At 43.0% G+C, this 18,934-nt stretch overlaps 1 long non-coding RNA gene and 1 pseudogene across 1 annotated transcript; one reads left to right on the top strand and one right to left on the bottom strand.

Moving 5' to 3' along the window:
• Positions 1-4,327: 4,327 nt before the first annotated feature.
• Positions 4,328-8,294, bottom strand: LOC102125023 (high mobility group protein B3 pseudogene; annotated as a pseudogene).
• Positions 8,295-12,883: 4,589 nt separating this feature from the next.
• On the top strand, positions 12,884-16,451 carry LOC135967409 (uncharacterized). Its single transcript, XR_010581515.2, has 2 exons — positions 12,884-13,255; positions 15,768-16,451. It is a non-coding gene; the product is annotated as an uncharacterized lncRNA (long non-coding RNA).
• The last annotated feature ends 2,483 nt before the right edge of the window (positions 16,452-18,934 follow it).

Below are 18,934 nucleotides of genomic sequence, written 5' to 3'. Positions count from 1 at the left end.
AGGTAAAGAGAGGGTTCTTGGGCAGTCAGTTTCAGCATTAACCGTTTTATTCCCACATTTGGCAATAGGGCTTGCCGTCCATTATTTATGGCCTCTGTCTTAGTCTGTTTTGTGTTGCTATAACATGATACCACAGACTGGGAAATTTATGAAGAAAATCAGTTTATTTCTCACAGTTCTGGAGTCTGGGAAGTTCAATATCAAAGTGTCAGCATCTGACAAGGGCCTTCTTGCTGAGTCATCCCATGGCAGAAGCCAAAAGAGCAAGAGAGAGCGAGACAAGTGAGCAAAAGGAAGCCAAACTCACTTTTAAAACAGCCCACTCTCGAGATAACTAACCCACTCCCTCAAAAATGACATTAATCCTCTCACGAGAGCAGAGCACTTATGACCTAATCACCTTATTAGGCCTCACCTCCTAACACTGTTGCATTGGGGATTAAGTTTCCAACACACGAGTTTTGGGGGACACATTCAAACCATAGCAGCTTCCTTCCAAAACCTGTCTCAACTGCCCAAAGCCGTTTCCAGACTCTTCTTCTACTTGCAAACCCTCCATTCAAACCAAAGAAACAGTTAATATAACCTTAAATTTGCAAAAACCATGTGGTTTGTTAAACAACTAATCATGCACAAAGTTGAAACATCTCTTGTATCACATTTTTAAACTTGTCTATCATTTTTTTGAGTGTTCTTATGTCTTGTGTTTTCAATGAAGTTGCACTTCTAGAATAGATACCAGAAATTTTTCTCCTCTACCACCACCCCATATTAGGTGTTAGTTTTTTTCTTTTTTTTTTTCTTTTTTTTTTTTCTTAGACGGATTCTTACTCTGTCACCAGGCTGGAGTGCGGTGGTGCGATCTTGGCTCACTGCAACCTCTGCCTCCCAGGTTCAAGCAATTCTCCTGCCTTGGCCTCCTGAGTAGCTGGGACTACAGGTGCCCACCACCATGCCCAGCTAATTTTTGTATTTTTAGTAGAGACAGGGTATCACCATAGTGGGCAGGCTGGTCTCGAACTTCTGACCTTGTGATTCGCCCACCTTGGCCTCCCAAAGTGCTGGGATTACAGGCATGAGCACCATGCCCAGCCCTGATTTTTTTTTTTTTTTTTTTTTAATATACAGATAGGGGTCTCATTATGTTGGCAAGGGTGGTCTTGAACTCCTGGCTTCAAGCAATGCTCCTGCCTTGGCCTCTCAAAGTGCTGAGATTACAGGTTTGAGCCACCATGCCTGGCATAGGTGTTAGCTATTTTGTATTAAAGGGCTAGAAAAAAGGGCTCAGAAAAAAATCTTTGACTTCTCAATACCTTCACAATAGTGTGCCAACACTTACCAGAGAGTCCAAGTTCCCCCTCAATATTTTCCACCTTCTTGTGCCAGGCCAAATGCTTACCCCCACATATTTCTTTTTGCATCTCTGTATCTACACTCCCAACTTGGAATGCTCTTTTACTTTACTTTCAGGGCTTAATTCAAATGCTGCCTCTTCCATGAAGTCTTCCTTCATCCCTCTAATTAGAAGTTACCACATGACTTGCCTTGTCCTGTAAAAGATCTCCAGTGAGATGACGCAGGACACAGGCGTGGAGCCAGACTGCCTGAATTCACTTATTAGTTTTGTGATCTTTGGCGAGTCATTGTAGGAGACCAGCATATGCCAACATGAAATATGCCTCCTTAGCATAAGGACTATTTTGAGCTGATGATTTTGAGAAGTTACAGATACAGGAGAAGCTCTGAGAACAGTAGAAATTACCCTTTTGTAAGGGAAATTTAATCTATAAGGGAAGTCTTCATTTGTTTTTTTTGTTTTTGTTTTTGTTTTGTTTTGTTTTGAGACAGAGTCTCGCTCTGTCACCTGGCTGGAGTGCAGTGGCATGATCTCAACTCACTGCAATCTCCGCCTCCCAGGTTCAAGCAATTCTGCTGCCTCGGCCTCCTGAGTAGCTGGGACTATAGGTGCATGACACCATACCCAGCTAATTTTTGTGTTTTTTGCAGAAACGGAATTTCACCATGTTGACCAGGCTGGTCTCGAACTAGTGACCTCAGGTGATCCACCCGCCTCGGCCTCCCAAATTGCTGGGATTACAGGCATGAGCCACCACGCCTGGCCGGAAGTCTCCATTTGTAAGGGTGCCTTCCTTTCTGTACCAGGAAAAGCAGGATGATTCTAAATCACTAGGAACTCATCAGTATAGATGGCTCTGGCTTAAATCTGTGCAGCAAACCTCACTCTTGTTTACTCTGCTTTTCCTGGCAGCTCCCTCATTATCAGCCTTCCCCACATCCTTCTTTCTCTGTCTGGCAAACGATGGTATTGAAACCTGAATTCAAAGCCACCTCTTTGAGGTTTACTCCTTTCTCTGTTTATCTCCTATGGATACATAAGAGGAATACCTGTTGTTAAACTTCTGGAGTTTTGTTTTGTTTCGATACAGGATCTTGCTCTGTTGCCCAGCCTGGAGTGTGGTGACACAATCTCAGCTCACTGCAGCCTCAACCTCCTGGGCTCGGGTGATCCTATTACCTCAGCCTCCCAAGTAGCTAAGACTACAGGCACCTGCCACTGCCCAATTAATTTTATTTTGTATTCTTGGTAGAGACAGTGTCTCAGCCATGTTGCCAAGGCTGGTCTCAAACTTCTGAGCTCAAGCAATCCTTCCAACCTAGGCCTCCCAAAGTACTGGGATTACAAACGTGAGCCACTGTGCCCGGCCTGTTTTTCTCTTGTTATCTGTCCTGTGTTACAGAGGTTCATACTGTCTAAGAACCATGAAAGGCAGAAGAAAAAGTTATTTTTCCTCCCCTTCAATATTAAAACACTCTGCGCCTGAGTTTTCTAAAAAAGAGTGCTACCCACTCACATCATAGGATTTTTATGCAGATTAAATAAATTAATACATATAAAGCATTTAGAAGATGCCTAGAACATAATGAGTGCCCAATAAGAGTTAGTTATTATTGTGGCCGGGCGTGGTGGCTCACGCCTGTAATCCCAGCACTTTGGGAGGCCAAGTCAGTTGGATTACCTAAGGCCAGGAGTTCAAGACCAGCCTGACCAACATGGAGAAACCCCGTCTCTACTAAAAATACAAAAGATTAGCCAGGAGTGGTGGCACATGCCTGTAATCCCAGCTACTCGGGAAGCTGAGGCAGGAGAATCACTTGAACTCGGGAGGCAGAGGTTGCGGTGAGCTGAGACCGCGCCATTGCAACTCCAGCCTGGGCAACAAGGGCGAAATTCTGTCTCAAAAAAAAAAAAAAAAGAGTTATTATTATTCCTTTTGGATGCTCCCATAATTCTTTGCTAGTGCTTCTTTCAGAGTTTTTTGTTTGTTTGCTTGCTTGTTTTTGAGACAGTGTCTCATTCTATCAACTAGGCTGGAGTACAGTTGGCATGATCTTGGCTCACTACAGCCTCGATTTCCTGGGCTCAAGCAATCCTCCCACCTCAGCCTCCTGAGTAGCTGGGATTACAGGCACCCGCCACCATGCCTGGCTAATTTTTTTTTAATGTAATACTGTTCATTTAACTTCAAAACCATTTCAGTGTTCTAAACATACGAAAAAAAACCAGAATGTTGCAAATCGTGTTTAAGTACAGGAGGTTCTTGAACTTTCACTGATGCAGTGGCTCTTCACTTTGCTGACAATGAAGAGTTCTACAGTTTGTTTAAAAACTACCGCGCTTAACTAAAAAAATATATATATATATCATGCCAGCTGACCCCGCTTTGTCCACAGCTAAGATGGCAGCAGAATGCCATGTCACAGAAACAAGACAACCTGAAGCGAAATGGATGCCCACTGCAGAGTCAACAGGTCCAGCCTCACAGAGCACACACCCTGAGCTACAGCCCCTCCAAAAAGCATCTTCCCCACAGCTCAACGCCAAGCAAGGAGCATCCAGACTTTATCTCAGCCGTTTTGTTCTTTTTACAAACTATAGAGATATACAGTTGTTAACTCAGGATTTCTAGCCAATAACCATATAGTTAACACCACCTTACAAATAAAAAGAAAATGCCAGAAACCTCTTTAAATGCCTTGTCACACCCACAGCAAAGTGCACAGAGTGGGGAGAACACAAGAGTGCCTTTTCATTTTAAAAATGTTTGGAAATATGTACACCTTTGATGCAGTTTCAGGGTGCTCCAGACACCCATGGCCGCTTCATGTAAACCACTGACAATTTCTAAAGCACTTTGAGGAACTACAATACGATCATGATCAAATTTTGTAATTAAACCTAATGAGGGCAACAGATACTTCTCAAATAAGAGATATGTTGAGTATGGCGCTCCCCTACTCTAAGTATTCACAAGGAGACAGATAAACAGTTTGTTTGTTCATCCTCCTCCTCCTCCTTCTCTTCTTCCTCCTCGTCTTCATCTTCCTCTTTCACCTTTTTCCGCACAACTTTAGCTGAACCCTTTGTGCCATCAAACTTTCCTTTCAACTTACAGTCAGCAACATCCTTCTCATACTTCTCCTTCAGTTTTGCCGCCTTAGTGATGTAAGGCTGCTTTTCACTGTCATTTAAGTTCTTCCACATTTCACCCAGCTTTTTTGCCATGTCTCCAATAGAGATGCCGGGGTTTGTGGATTTGATCCTGGGGCAGAATTCTGAAGAGAACAGGAAGAATCCAGACGGTGGCCTTTTGGGGGCATTAGGGTCCTTCTTCCTCTTGCCTCCCTTGGCTGGTCCATGATCCTTCATTTCCCGATCATAGAGCACTTTATCTGCCTTTGCCATTTCATCAAATTTAAATTTCTCTTTCCTGGACATTGTCTTCCACCTCCCAGAGTACTTCTTGGAAAATTCTGCAAAATTGACAGGGACCTCTGGGTTTTTCTTCTTATATTCTTCTTTGTATTGGAACAGAAATTAAAATAAATTAAAGAGGCTGGGCATGGTGGCTCATGCCTGTAATCCCAGCACTTTGGGAAGCCGAGGTGGGTGGATCACCTGAGGTCCAGGGTTCGAGACCAGCCTGAACAACATGGAGAAACCCTGTCTCTACTAAAAATACAAAAAATTAGCTGGGCGTGGTGGCACATGCCTGTAATCCCAACTACTCCAAAGGCTGAGGCAGGAGAATGGCTTGAACCCGGGAGGCGGAGGTTGCTGTGAGCTGAGATCATGCCATTGCACTCCAGCCTAGGCAACAAGAGGGAAACTCCGTCTCAAAAAAAAAAGGAAAGAAATTAAAGAATATGTGAGCAAAAACTCAGTTGTATGTAAGAAAACCCAATCCTCCCTGAGAAAGAAAAAAAGCTGAAGTCCTTTAAAAATTAACTGCCTGTTTTTCTGTGGCTAGTGAGCCTTATCTCTCCCTTTCCCAGGAATTGTGAAGACTCTGTTTCTCTAGCTATGCAGCTGCAAGGTCACTAGGCAGATAATCGCAAATCGTAAAACATGTTGTTACTTGAAAAGTAAGAAATGATGTAATGCATGTCTTAATTAAATAACTGTCTTTATTTCTTGCTTCTGTAATATGCTTTACCCTGCACAGATCTCCCCCCACCCCACAAAATGCTTAAAAGGTAGCTTGACTCTTTGTTCGGGCTCAGTCCTGTGGATGTTAATCCAACTGGGCTGGTGCACCTAAATAATAAATAATTCCTCCTCCACCCCTCGGTCTCTCTGAGTCCTTCATTATCCCGCTGCAGCATGTCTGCACAGAGAAAGCATAAGCAGACACCTTGCCCTTTGGTTTCTTGGGGTCACCTTTAGCCATCCTGACTGTATTGTTCACTAGTCTGGGTAGCGCAGGGCATGAGGCGTGGCTCAGCGCTCCCTAGCCTCACACTAGCTGCCTCCACGAGAGCCACCTCCATGCCTGGCTAATTTTTTTTTTTTTTTTTTTTTTTTTTGAGACGGAGTCTCACTGTGTCACCCAGGCTAGAATGCAGTAGCACGATCTGCTCACTGCAACCTCTACCTCCCAGGTTCAAGCGATTCTCCTCCTCAGCCTGCTCAGTAGCTGGGATTACAGGTGCCTGCCACCATGCCCGGCTAATTTTTGTATTTTTAGTAGAGATGGGGTTTTACCATGTTGATCAGGCTGGTCTTGAACTCCTGACCTCGTGATCCACCCGCCTCAGCTTCCCAAAGTGCTGGGATTACAGGCGTGAGCCACTGTGCCTGGTCTGGCTAATTTTTATATTTTCAGTAGAGACGAGATTTCACCATGTTGGCCAGGCTGATCTCAAACTCCTGACCTCAAATGATCCGCCCGCCTTGGCCTCCCAAAGAGCTGGGATTACAGGCATAAGTCACTGTGCCTTGCCACGTTTTACTTTTTCTTTTGTTGTAGAGACAAGGTTTTCCAGGCTGGTCTCGAACTCCTGAACTTAAGTGATCCTCCTGCCTCAGCCTCCCAAAGTGCTGGGTGCTGGGATTACAGACAGGAGCTACTGTGCCCAGCCCTGTTATATTTATAATTAATCAGTTGACATATATTTGTACTCTTATACTAAGTTTATCAGTCTCATATATATTTTATCCACTTTTTTTTTTTTTTTTTTTTGAGATGGTGTTTTGCTTTTTTTGCCCAGACTGGAGTGCAATGGCACGATCTTGGCTCACGACAACCTCTGCCTCCCAGGTTCAAGCGATTCTCCTGCCTCAGCCTCCCAAGTAGCTTGGATTACAGGCATGTGCCACCATGCCCAGCTAATTTTGTATTTTTAGTAGAGATGCGTTTTCTCCATGTTGGTCAGGCTGGTCTTGAACTCCTGACCTCAGGTAATCTACCTGCCTCAGCCTCCCAAAGTGTTGGGATTACAGGCGTGAGCCACCACGCCTGGCTTTATTTTATTCACTTTTTACATTTCTGTCTCCTTCACTGAAGAAAGCCCCTTAAGGGATGTTTGGGGAATATTTGCTGAATGAATGAACAAATTTAAGAATGAGTGAATGGGTAATTGGAGCCCTGGTTCTCAGTAAGCAAATCTTAATAAAAAATCAGACTAGCCAGGTGTGGTGGCTCATGCCTGTAATCCCAGCACTTTGGGAGGCTGAGGCGGGCAGATCATGAAGGTCAGGAGTTCGAGACCAGCCTGGCCAACATAGTGAAACCCTGTCTCTACTAAAAATACAAAAAAATTTAGCCAGGCATGGTGGCATGCACCTGTAGTCCCAGCTACTCAGGAAGCTGAGGCAGAAGAATCACTTGAACCAGGGAGGCGGAGGTTGTGGTGAGCCAAGATCACTCCACTCCAGCCTGGGCAACAGAACAAGGCTCCATCTCAAAAAAAAAAAGAAAAAAATTCAGGCTGGGCTTGGTGGTTCATGCCTGTTATCCCAGCTCTTTGGGAGGCCAAAGCGGGTGGATCACCTGAGGTCAGGAGTTTGAGACCAGCCTGACCAACATGGAGAAACCCCATCTCTACTAAAAATACAAAATTAGCTGGGTGTGGTGACACATGCCTGTGATCCCAGCTACCAGGGAGGCTGAGGCAGGAGAATCGCTTGAATCTGGGAGGCAGAGGTTGCGGTGAGCCGAGATTGCGCCATTGCACTTCAGCCTGGGCAACAAGAGCGAAACTCCGCTCAGACTTTTTGCTCATGATATGTGGAATTTTTTGTGTGTGCGCCAAAATATCATATTGAAGGATTTTTTGACAAACCACCAAACCTATGAAATGAGCTTTTGTTTTGCAGTATCAGGCATTTGTTTGAAGTGTAATGTTTGGACAGGCCTGAAATCTACAGCACCAGGATTTTTCCTACACAAACCATCTTTGGTATCTTTGTTTTCTGGGTGTTAAATCAGAATAGTAACTTGTTAGTCCGTTTATTATGCCTCCTAAAATTCACACAGATGGTTTTTGTACCTGCCTCCCCCCAACCCGCCAGCGAAAGCCCTCAGCTGAACAGTAGGCACATTATCACCAGCAAGTGATGTGACCTTGAGCAAATTACTTCTACGATCTCGGGTTCAATGTCCTCATTTTAAACAGAAGGTGGGTTCACTTCCTGCTCTGTGTGGCTGCTCAGTGCCACTCCCACTTCCTCCTGTGTTCTCCCCAGTATCACAGGAGCTGGCATCTGGGACGTGACGGTTCCTGTACCTGCTCATCTTCAGGGCTCCAGTGCAGGTTCTGCCAATAAATGGTGTATCTGCAAGATTGAGAGAGTGAGAGGAGTAGAGAGGATTGTTGCTTCTGGCAGCGGCAGGCAGGTGAGCAGACTTCAGGCTTTGGAAAGGTTTCAGCCACATGTTCCTGGTGTCTTCTTGCAAGGTGTTCACCTCAGTGCTGCAGGGAGCTGAATTCATTGGTAGTTCCTAAACAGCTTGATTTTCTTAACACTAGCAGCAGTCTTCTGCCCTTCCAACAGTTTGTTTGTTTGTTTGTTTATGTAAAAGTTAGGCCTGGTGCGGTGGCTCATGCCTGTAATCCCAGCACTTTGGGAGGCCGAGGCGAGAGGATCACCTGAGGTCAGGAGTTCAAGACCAGCCTGGCCAACATGGTGAAACCCCGTCTCTACAAAAGTACAAAAAAATTAGCCAGGCATGATGATGGGTGCCTGTAATCCCAGCTAATCTGGAGGCTGAGGCAGAAGAATCACTCCAGCCTGGGCAAGACAGCGAGACTCCATCTCAAGAGAAAAAAAAAGGTGGCTGGGTGCAGTGGCTCATGCCTGTAATCCCAGCACTTTGGGAGGCTGAGGCGGGCAGATCACTTGAGGCCAGGAGTTTGAGACCAGCTCCCCTGTCTCTACTAAAAATACAAAAATTAGCCAGGCATGGTGGTGCATGTCTGTAATCCCAGCTACTCAGGAGGCTGAGGCAGGAGACTCACTTGAACTCGGGAGGCGGAAGTTGCAATGAGCCGAGATCGCGCCACTGCACTCCAGCCTGGTGACAGCAAGACTCCATCTAAAAAAAAAAAAAGTTGGTTTTAGTTTTTATTTTAAAAATAACTACAGATTCCTCATTTACACAGAAAGACTACCAACTTTTTTTTAAGTAACAGCTTTATTGAAATATAATATTGAAAAGCCACTTAAAGTTTACAGTTCAATGGGTTTTTAAAAATATATTCAAGGTGTTGTGCAGTCATCACAATGAATTTTAGAACATTTTTATCACCCTTAAAAGAAACTGCAAACCCATAAGTAGCAGTCTCTCCCCATTCCACCCCAACTCTGCCTATCCTCCGCTCTCCCTACCTAGCCCTAGGCAACCACAATCCACTTTCTGTCTCTATGGATTTGTCTGTTCCCAACTTTCACATAAATGGAAACATGATATGTGGCCTTTTGTGTGAGGGTTCTTTCACTTAGCATAAGGTGTTTAAGATTCCTCCACATTGTAGCTCGTTAGAAGTACTTTGTTTCTCTGTATTACCCAATAAAGTCTCACTGTATCACATTTTATGTATCTACTCACCATTGGAGGGATATCTGGAGAGTGTCCACATTTGGGCTATTAGAATAATGCTGCTGTGAATATTTGTTGCTTTGTTTTGTTTGTTTTTGTTTTGAGATGGAGTCTCGCTCTGTGGCCCAGGCTGGAGTGCAGTGGCACGATCTCGGCTCACTGTAACCTCTGTCTCCTGGGTTTAAGTGGTTTTCATGCCTCAACCTCCCAAGTAGCTGGGACTACAGGCGCCCCTCACCAATCTCAGCTAATTTTTGTATTTTTAGTAGAGATGGGGTTTCACTGTGTTGCCCAGGCTGGTCTCAAACTCCTGACCTCAGGTGATCCATCCGACTTGGCCTCCCAAAATGCTGGGATTAAAGGTGTGAGCCACCGCACCCAGCAAATGCTGCTATGAATATTCACATACAAGTTTTTGTATAGATGTATGTTTTTATTTCTCTTGGATATTCACCTAGAAATGGAATTGCTGTGTCATATGGTAACTCTGTTTAACCTTTTGAGGTGCCTCCGGGCTGTTTTCTAAAGTCGCTGCACCATTTTACAGTTCTACTAGCAGTGTATGAAGATTCTATTTCTCTGTGTTCTCACCAATACTTGTTATTGTCTGTCTTCTAAATTATCCTAGTGGGTGTGAAGTGGTATCTCTCTGAGGTTTTGATTTGCATTTTCCTGATGGTTAAACATGTCAAGCACTTTTCATGTGCTTATTGGTCATTTGTGTGTGTGTGTGTATCTATCTATATATATTTGTTGTTGTTGTTGTTGTTGTTGTTGTTAAGACAGGGTCTGTTGCCCAGGCTGGAGTGCAGTGGCATGATCTTGGCTCACTGCAGACTCGACCTCCTGGGCTCAAGCAATCCTCCCACCTCAGCCTCCCAAGTAGCTGGGACTACAGATACATGCCACCATGCACAGTTAATTTTGTTCATTTTTTGTAGAGATGAGATCTCACTATGTTGCCCAGAGTTGGTCTCAAACTCCTGGGTTCAAGCACTCCTCCCACCTCGGCCTCCCAAAGTGCTGGGATTACAGGCATGAGCCACCGCGCCTGGGCAGCCATTTGTAGATCTTATTTGGAGAGTTATCCATTCAAATCCTCTGCATTTAGCTGGGCTAACTTTTTTTTATTGAGTTGTAGATTTTTTTTTTTAATCACATATATGACTTGCAAACATGTTTTTCCATTTTGTGGGTTGTCTTTTCACTTTCTTGATGGTTTCATTTGAAAAATGAAAGTTTTAACTTTTAGGTGGGCACGGTGGCTCATGCCACCGTGCCAATCCTAGCACTTTGGGAGGCTGAGGCAGGTGGATTGCCTGAACTCAGGAGTTCAAGACCACTCTGGGCAATATGGTGAAACACCAACTCTACTAAAATACAAAAAATTAGCTGGGCGTGGTGATGTGCGCCTGTAGTCCCAGCTACTCAGGAGGTTGAGGTATGAGAATCACTTGAACCTGAGAGGCGGAGGTTGCAGTGAGCCGAGATTGCCATACTGCACTCCAGCCTGGGTGACAGAGCAACACTCTGTCTCAAAAAATATGTATTTAAATATAAAAATTTAAAATAAAAATAAAAGTTTTAACTTTTGATAATGTGTAATTTGTCTATTTTGTTGTTGCATGTACTTTTGATGTCATAACTAAGAAAACATTGCCTAATCCAAAGTCACAAAGATTTATGCCTGTTTTTTTTCCTAAGAGTTTTATAGTTTTAGCTCTTACACTTATGTATATGATCCGTTTTAAGTTAATTTTTACATATATGTATGGTATGGTATTTTGCACCCAAATACATAAAGCAAAAATTAACAGAATGGAGGGGAGAAACAGAATTGAATAATGATACTTGGAGATTGTCATGCACATTTCCACAGATGTATGTTTCCCAAATTTCTTTGTTATTGATTTCTCATTTCATTCCATTGTGGTCAGAAAACATGCTTTAAATTGTTTTTTATACTTTTAAATGTATTAACATTTGTTCAATGGCCTACCATATGGTCTATCTTAAAGAATCATCTATGTGTATTTGAGAAGAATATGTATTCTGCTATTGCTGAGTATTCTAGAAATGTCTATTAGGTCTAGTTGCTTTATAGTATTTTTTTGTTTTTTTTTTTTGTTTTTTTTTTTTTGAGATGAAGTCTCATTGTTGTCACCCAGGCTGGAGTGTGATAGCGTGATCCTGGCTCACTGCAACTCTGCCTCCCAGATTCGAGCGATTCTCCTGCCTCAGCACCCCTGAGTAGCTGGGATTACAGGTGCACGCCACCACGCCCGTTAATTTTTGTATTTTTAGTAGAGACAGGGTTTCGCCGTGTCAAAGAGGCTTTCTGGTTAATGTTTGTAGGACACAGAGACAACAAATATAAACAAGTGCCTGGCCTGGGCAAGGAGAAGTTTTGGTTTGGGTCTTTTTTTCCAGTTTTAGCAGGGTCTGTGACGGGGCCGGGCATTATTCAATCTTTTTTTTTTTTTTTTTTTTTTTTTTTTGAGACAGAGTCTCGCTCTGTCGCCCGGGCTGGAGTGCAGTGGCCGGATCTCAGCTCACTGCAAGCTCCGCCTCCCGGGTTCACACCATTCTCCTGCCTCAGCCTCCCGAGTAGCTGGGACTACAGGCGCCCACCACCGCGCCCGGCTAATTTTTTGTATTTTTTAGTAGAGACGGGGTTTCACCGTGTTAACCAGGATGGTCTCGATCTCCTGACCTTGTGATCCGCCCGTCTCGGCCTCCCAAAGTGCTGGGATTACAGGCTTGAGCCACCGCGCCCGGCCGCATTATTCAATCTTTACCAAATGATGTTCTGAAACCCCTTCCCGTTGGAGGGCACAAGGGCAGAGCCCTGTGAAGACAAGACAGGCATGGCCAAGGCACCTGTGTACCCGACAGCGTTGGGAAGTCCCCTTCCCTAGGCCGAAGGCTGTCCTTTTTTTAGGTGAGCCCTCTCTAGAGCCAGACTGAGCAAAGGACAGTCATTGGCTTTCTGGAGGCAAGGACAGTGCCTGGCGTTCTGGGAGAAATACACATTGACGAGTGGGAAAGTTCCAGACCTGCTGGGAAGACAGGATTTTGGAAAAAGACAGACAGAGGTTTGAAGTCTGACTGAGGAAAGAGAGAGACCCTCTCATATTGTTTTGTATTGTTTTATACTCGGTACCTGTTTTAAGAAAAAAACAAGGAAGTAAAACCAAAGACAGGCAGCCAGGCGCCAGGCCCGAAACCAGGCCTGGGTCTGCCTGGCCTAAACCCAGTGGTTAAAAATCAACTCATAACTTAGAAACCGATGTTATTCATAGATTCCAGACATCGTATAGAAGAACACTGTGAAACTCCCTGCCCTGTTCTGTTTCTCTCTGACCACCGGTGCATGCAGCCTCTGTCACGTACTCCCTGCTTGCTCAAATCAATCAGGACGCTTTCATGTGAAATCTTTAGTGTTGTGAGCCCTTAAAAAGGACAGAAATTGTGCACTCAAAGAGCTCAGATTTTAAGGCAACAACTTGCCGATGCTCCCAGCTGAATAAAGCCCTTCCTTCTACAACTTGGTGTCTGAGAGGTTTTGTCTGCGGCTGGTCCTGCTACATTTCTTGGTTCCCTGACCGGGAAGCGAGGTAACTGACAGACGGCCAGGGCCGCCTCTTAGGCGGCTTAGGCCTGCCCTGTGGAGCATCCCTGCGGGGGACTCTGGCCAACCTGAGTGACGTGATCCAAAAAGCGCTCCTGGGTAGGCAATTGTCCCGGTGGAACGCCTCATCAGAGCAGCGTGTAGCAGGCCCCCACAGAAGATTAACACAGTGGCTGAACACGGGAAAGGAACTGGCACTTGAAGTCCGGACATCTGAAACTTGGTAAGACTAGTCTTTAGAACTTGCCCCACTCCATTTGAGTGGAAGCGTGGCCTGATCACCCATAGTGTGCCTGTATTGGCACTTTTGTTCTGGTTTTGACTTGACTTGATTTGGTAAGACTAGTCTTTGGAACTTGCCCCACTCCATTTGAGTAGAAGCGTGGCCTGATCACCCACGGTGTACCTATATTGGCACTTTTGTTCTGGTTTTGACTTGACTTGAATTGCTGGATACTTTAGTTTTAGTTTTGACTTGGCTTAAATATCTTGGTACTCAGATTTTGAATTTCGCGGTATTTTGATTTTAGTTTGGTATAAACGATAAAAGTGTGCGTGTGCCCTCTTTACCCATTCTGTTTTGTGGTGAGTGTGTGTGGCGTGAGTGTGGTATTTTGTCTTGAGAAAACATAGGTCAGGCACAAAATAAGCCCACCCCACTAAGAACTATGTTGAAAAATTTTAAGGAAAAAAAAAGGAGTGGGGGAAGCAGAATTTATATGAAAAGAATGTTATATAGTAAATTCTTATCCTGAAATAAATTAAATGGTTATTTTAAAAAAGTTTGTAATAAGTCAAAAAGTTGAGACATGTCAAAAAATTGTCTGTGAAAGTCGTAAAAGAAAAAAGTTTTTTGCATAAAAAATGTTATATAATTTAAAAGTAATAAGGCCTCCTGAGTACTATTGAGAAAACAGTTTATGTGCAAGGCATATAAAAAAGTAAAATATACCTTTAGTAAAAAGATTATAAAGAGGCATAAGAATGTAGATTTTTACCTATATTAAAAGGTCAAAAAATTATTGTTTTGAAAGTTTAGGCAAGTTTTAAAACATCAGTTGTAAAGAAAGTTCTGTGTGTAAACATAATAGCTAAAGTTAAAAAAGTATCATCCAGTTTTTCTGTGAACTGGACATTAAAGTAAAAATGCAACAGGTTTTTCTTAAAACATCAACCTGCTCTTTAACAAAAATTATAAAAGGTTAAAAAAAGTCTATAAAATCTTATCTGATGGTCAAACATAAAAAATTAGATAAATATGTCTACAAGGTTTTATTAAAATTAATAACACACTAATATAAAAGTAAAATTTAGCTTATCTAGTATAAAAATCATACAAAAAGCATTATTAAATATAAAATGGTGTTTAGCTTTTTTTTAGTCTAAAAACTAATAAAAATAGGTGCTAAAGAAAACATTCATTTTACTAGAAGATCATAGAAGTTAAAGACTTAAAACAAACTTTGGCAATTAAGACTGCATACCAAGATGCAAATGCCTAGTTGAAATGGATTAAATATTCCATCTGCACGTTAAACAAAAGCAGTTATTATGCTTGTGCACATGGCAGCCCAGAGGCCCTGATTGTCCCCCTTCCACTAAGGTGGTCCTCCAGTCGACCAGGCGTGGGCTGCATGGTAGCTCTTTTCCAAGATTCTACAGCCTGGAGTAATAAGTCATGCCAAGCTCTTTCTGCTATATCCCAAAGTCCCTGCAGGTCAGCCACCAAGGGCTATCCAGCTTGCGTCTCCCAACACTAAGTTCACTTCGTGTCTCTCATGGCAAAGAGGAGACTTAATATTCCTTGGAGACCTGAAGAGATGCAGTGAGCTTAAGAATTTTCAAGAGCTTATCAATCAGCCCTTGTTCATCCCCGAGCAGATGTGTGTTGGTATTGTGGTGGACCTTTACTAGGCACTCTGCCAAATAACTAGAGTGGCACTTGTGCTTTAGTCCATTTGGCTATCCCTTTCACCCTGGCATTTCATCAATCAGAAATAATAATAATAAGACATTGTAAAGCGAGAGAAGCCCCTTATGGGTTTTTCAACTCTCACAACCATTTAGATGCAATTAGAGCCCCACAAGAAATACCAGATCAATTTAAAGCTTGAAATCAAATAGTTACAAAATCTAAATCAATATTTTAGTAGATGACAGTCAATAAAAATGTAGATTACATAAACTACATCTATTACAATCAACAGCAATGAGTTTTTCATAAGTTGAAAAGAAAAACTCATGTTGGCCCCAGCCCTGAGGCTACCTGACCTGACAAAACTCTTTACACTCTATATGTCAAAAAAAAATGGCAGTTAGAGTTTTAACCCAGACTGTAGGACCCTGGCCAAGGCCAGCGGCCCATCTCTCAAAACCACTAGACAAGGTTTCCAAAGGCTGGCCCCCATGTCCAAGAGCCCTGGCAGCAACGGCCCTGTTAGCACAAGAAGCAGATGAGCTAACTCTTAGGAAAAACCCAAACATAAAGTCCCCCCATGCTGTGGTGATTTTAATAAATACCAAAGGACACCATTAGCTAATAAATGCTAGACTAACTAGATACCAAAGCTTGCTCTGTAAAAATTCCCTGCATAACCATTGAAGTTTGCAACAGGCTGAACCCGCCACCTTGCTCCTGGTATCAAAGAGCTCAGTTAAACATAACTGTGTAGAAGTATTGGACTCAGTTTATTCTAGTGGGCCTAACCTCTGAGACCATCCTTAAACATCTGTAGACCGGGAGCTGTACGTGGATGGGAGCAGCTTTGCCAACCCCTGCAAAGTGACTCTGAAAAAACAAGCCCTGCTCCAGTCACACCCGGAACCTGACTGGTCCACGCACGGCCGACGCATGAGGAAACTCATCGCGGGACTCATTTTCCTTAAAATTTAGACTTGTACAGTAAAGACTTCAATTGACCTTCCTCAGACTGAAAGCTGTTCCCAGTGTATACATCAAGTCACTAAGGTAAGACAAAAGATTGCTGCAGTTCTATGATTTTATGGTTATTATGAGTGTACCAGGACTCTAAAAGAAACTTGTTTGTATAATGCTATTCTATCCAAGGTATGTAGCCCAGGAAATAACCAACCTGATGCGTGTTATGACTCATTTTAAGCCTCCCATGATCACAGTTTTTAAAATAAGAATAAGGACTAGTCTTTTTCTAAGTGACACAAGTAAAGTAATAGCTAGAACAGAAAAAAGAGAAGTTCCCAAAAATGTAACCTTAAAATTTGATGCCTGTGCCACTATTAATAGTAAACAACATAAGATAAGATGCAGTTCTCTAGATTAAGAAAAAAGTTACACAGCAGAAAATAAGCATATCTGTCAAGAATCATATTTATGTGAAATGTGTCAATACTGGTTTTGTGTCATTTAGGCGACTTAAAAATAAAATAAAATAAAATAAAAAGATCCTGTTTAGCTCCAAAAAAGAAAAGTCAGCCCCTCCTGCACGAGTAGGAGCTGCAACCCTTTAAAATTAGTAATCACAAACCCCTCAGACCCAAAACCGAATAAAAAAAAATACGTAACATTAGGCATTGATTAAAAAAAAGACTAGATCCTAGTGTAAGCATCCTAATAAAAGAAGAAGTTCAAAGACGCTCTCCAGAACCAGTATTTCAGACTTTCTATGATGAACTAAATGTGCCAGTACCTGAGATTCCAGAAAAAACTAAAAATTTGTTTTTGCAATTAGCCGAACATGTAGCCCAGTCTCTAAAAGTCACTTCATGTTATGTTTGTAGAGGAACCGTAACAGGAGATCAATGGCCATAGGAAGCCCAAGAATTAGTTCCTACAGACCCAGTTCCTGATGAATTCTCAGCCCAAAAGAACTACCCTGACAATTTTTAAGTTCTAAACGTCTCAATTATTAGACAGTATTGCATAGCTAGAAGAAGAAAAAAATTCACTCATCCTGTAGGGCGGCTTAGTTGTCTTAGGCAAAAGCTGTATAATAGTACCGCAAAAACAGTTACATAGTAGACTTCCAATTATACAGAAAGAAACCCATTCAGTAAATTTCCAAGGTTGCAGACTGTCTAGGCCCACCCACAATTCCACCAGGACTAGATTGCCCCCACCGGGTTATACTGGATATGCAGACATAGAGCCTACGCTAAGCTGCCTGACCAGTGGACAGGCGGTTGTGTTATTGGCACTATTAAACCATCTTTCTTCTTACTGCCCATAAGAACAAGTGAACTTCTAGGCTTCCCAGTCTATGCTTCCCGCTAAAAACGAAGCATAGCCACTTGAGCACAAGATGGCTCATGAAGATATCAGACCCCCATCTACATGCTCAACTGAATTATACGGTTACAAGCTGTTTGAGAAATTATTACTAATAAAACTGGTCAAGGCTTGACTATTCTGTTCCGGCAAGAAACTCAGCTAAGAAATGCTATCTATCAAAATAGATTAGCTCTCGATTACTTGCTAGCAGCTGAAAAAAAGGTCTATAAGAAATGTAACCATACTAATTACTGTCTACACATAGATAATCAAAGGCAAGTAGTTAAAGACATAGTCACATGTGCCCATACAAGTATATCACAAATTCGACCCTGAAGCCATGTTTAAAAATTAATTCCCAGCACTAGGAGGATTTAAAATTCTTTTTTTTTTTTTTTTTTTTTTTTTTTGAGATGGAGTCTCGCTCTGTCGCCCAGGCTGGAGTGCAGTAGCTGGATCTCAGCTCACTGCAAGCTCCGCCTCCTGGGATTACGCCATTCTCCTGCCTCAGCCTCCCGAGTAGCTGGGACTACAGGCGCCTGCTACCTCGCCTGGCTAGTTTTTTTTTTTTTTTTTTTGTATGTTTTAGTAGAGACGGGGTTTCACCATGTTAGCCAGGATGGTCTTGATCTCCTGACCTCGTGATCTGCCCGTCTCGGCCTCCCAAAGTGCTGGGATTACAGGCTTGAGCCACCGCACCCAGCCTAAAATTCTTATAGTAAAAGTTATAATAGTAATAAAAACCTACTTACTGCTCCCTTGTCTGTTACCTGGACTTCTCCAAATGACAAAAAGCTTTGTTGCTACCTTAGTTCACCAAAATGCTTCCGCACAAGTGTACTATATGAATCACTATCAATTTATTGCACAAAAAGACATAAGAAGCAAGAGTAAGAACTCCCACTAATAAAAAGTGAGAGTCTCAAAAGGGGGGAATGAGGAAAGAGAGAGACCCTCTCATATTATTTTATACTCAGTACCTGTTTTAATAAAAAAACAAGGAAGTAAAACCAAAGACAGCCAGCCAGGCGCCAGGCCCAAAACCAGGCCTGGGCCTGCCTGGCCTAAACCCAGTAGTTAAAAATCAACTCATAACTTAGAAACCGATGTTATTCATAGATTCCAGACATTGTATAGAAGAACACTGTGAAACTCCCTGCCCTGTTCTGTTTCTCTGACCACCGGTGCATGCAGCCCCTGTCACGTACCCCCTGCTTGCTCAAATCAATCAGGACGCTTTCATGTGAAATCTTTAGTGTTGTGAGCCCTTAAAAAGGACAGAAATTGTACACTCAAAGAGCTCAGATTTTAAGGCAACAACTTGCCGATGCTCCCAGCTGAATAAAGCCCTTCCTTCTACAACTTGGTGTCTGAGAGGTTTTGTCTGCGGCTCATCCTGCTACATGACCACCTACCTGTCTACTGGCTGAGAGAGTCATATCTAATTCCTGCTTCTTCCCAACTTACTCTAAATCTGAAAATGTTTAAATCTCAGCCCTAAGTGAGGAGACCCCAGGAGAAGCCAAAGGAGGGGTGGGAGGGAGGGACAGAGGGAAGAGAGAGGGAGGAGAAAGGGGGAGAAGAGGGGAAAGGGAGAGGGAGAGGAGGAGGGAGAGGGAGAGAGGGAGAAAGGTAGACAGGTGAGGGAATAAAAGT

This window comes from Macaca fascicularis, chromosome 15 (assembly GCF_037993035.2).
Source record: "Macaca fascicularis isolate 582-1 chromosome 15, T2T-MFA8v1.1".
NCBI classification, from domain to species: domain Eukaryota; kingdom Metazoa; phylum Chordata; class Mammalia; order Primates; family Cercopithecidae; genus Macaca; species Macaca fascicularis.
This window is presented reverse-complemented; position numbering and strand designations above follow the sequence as displayed.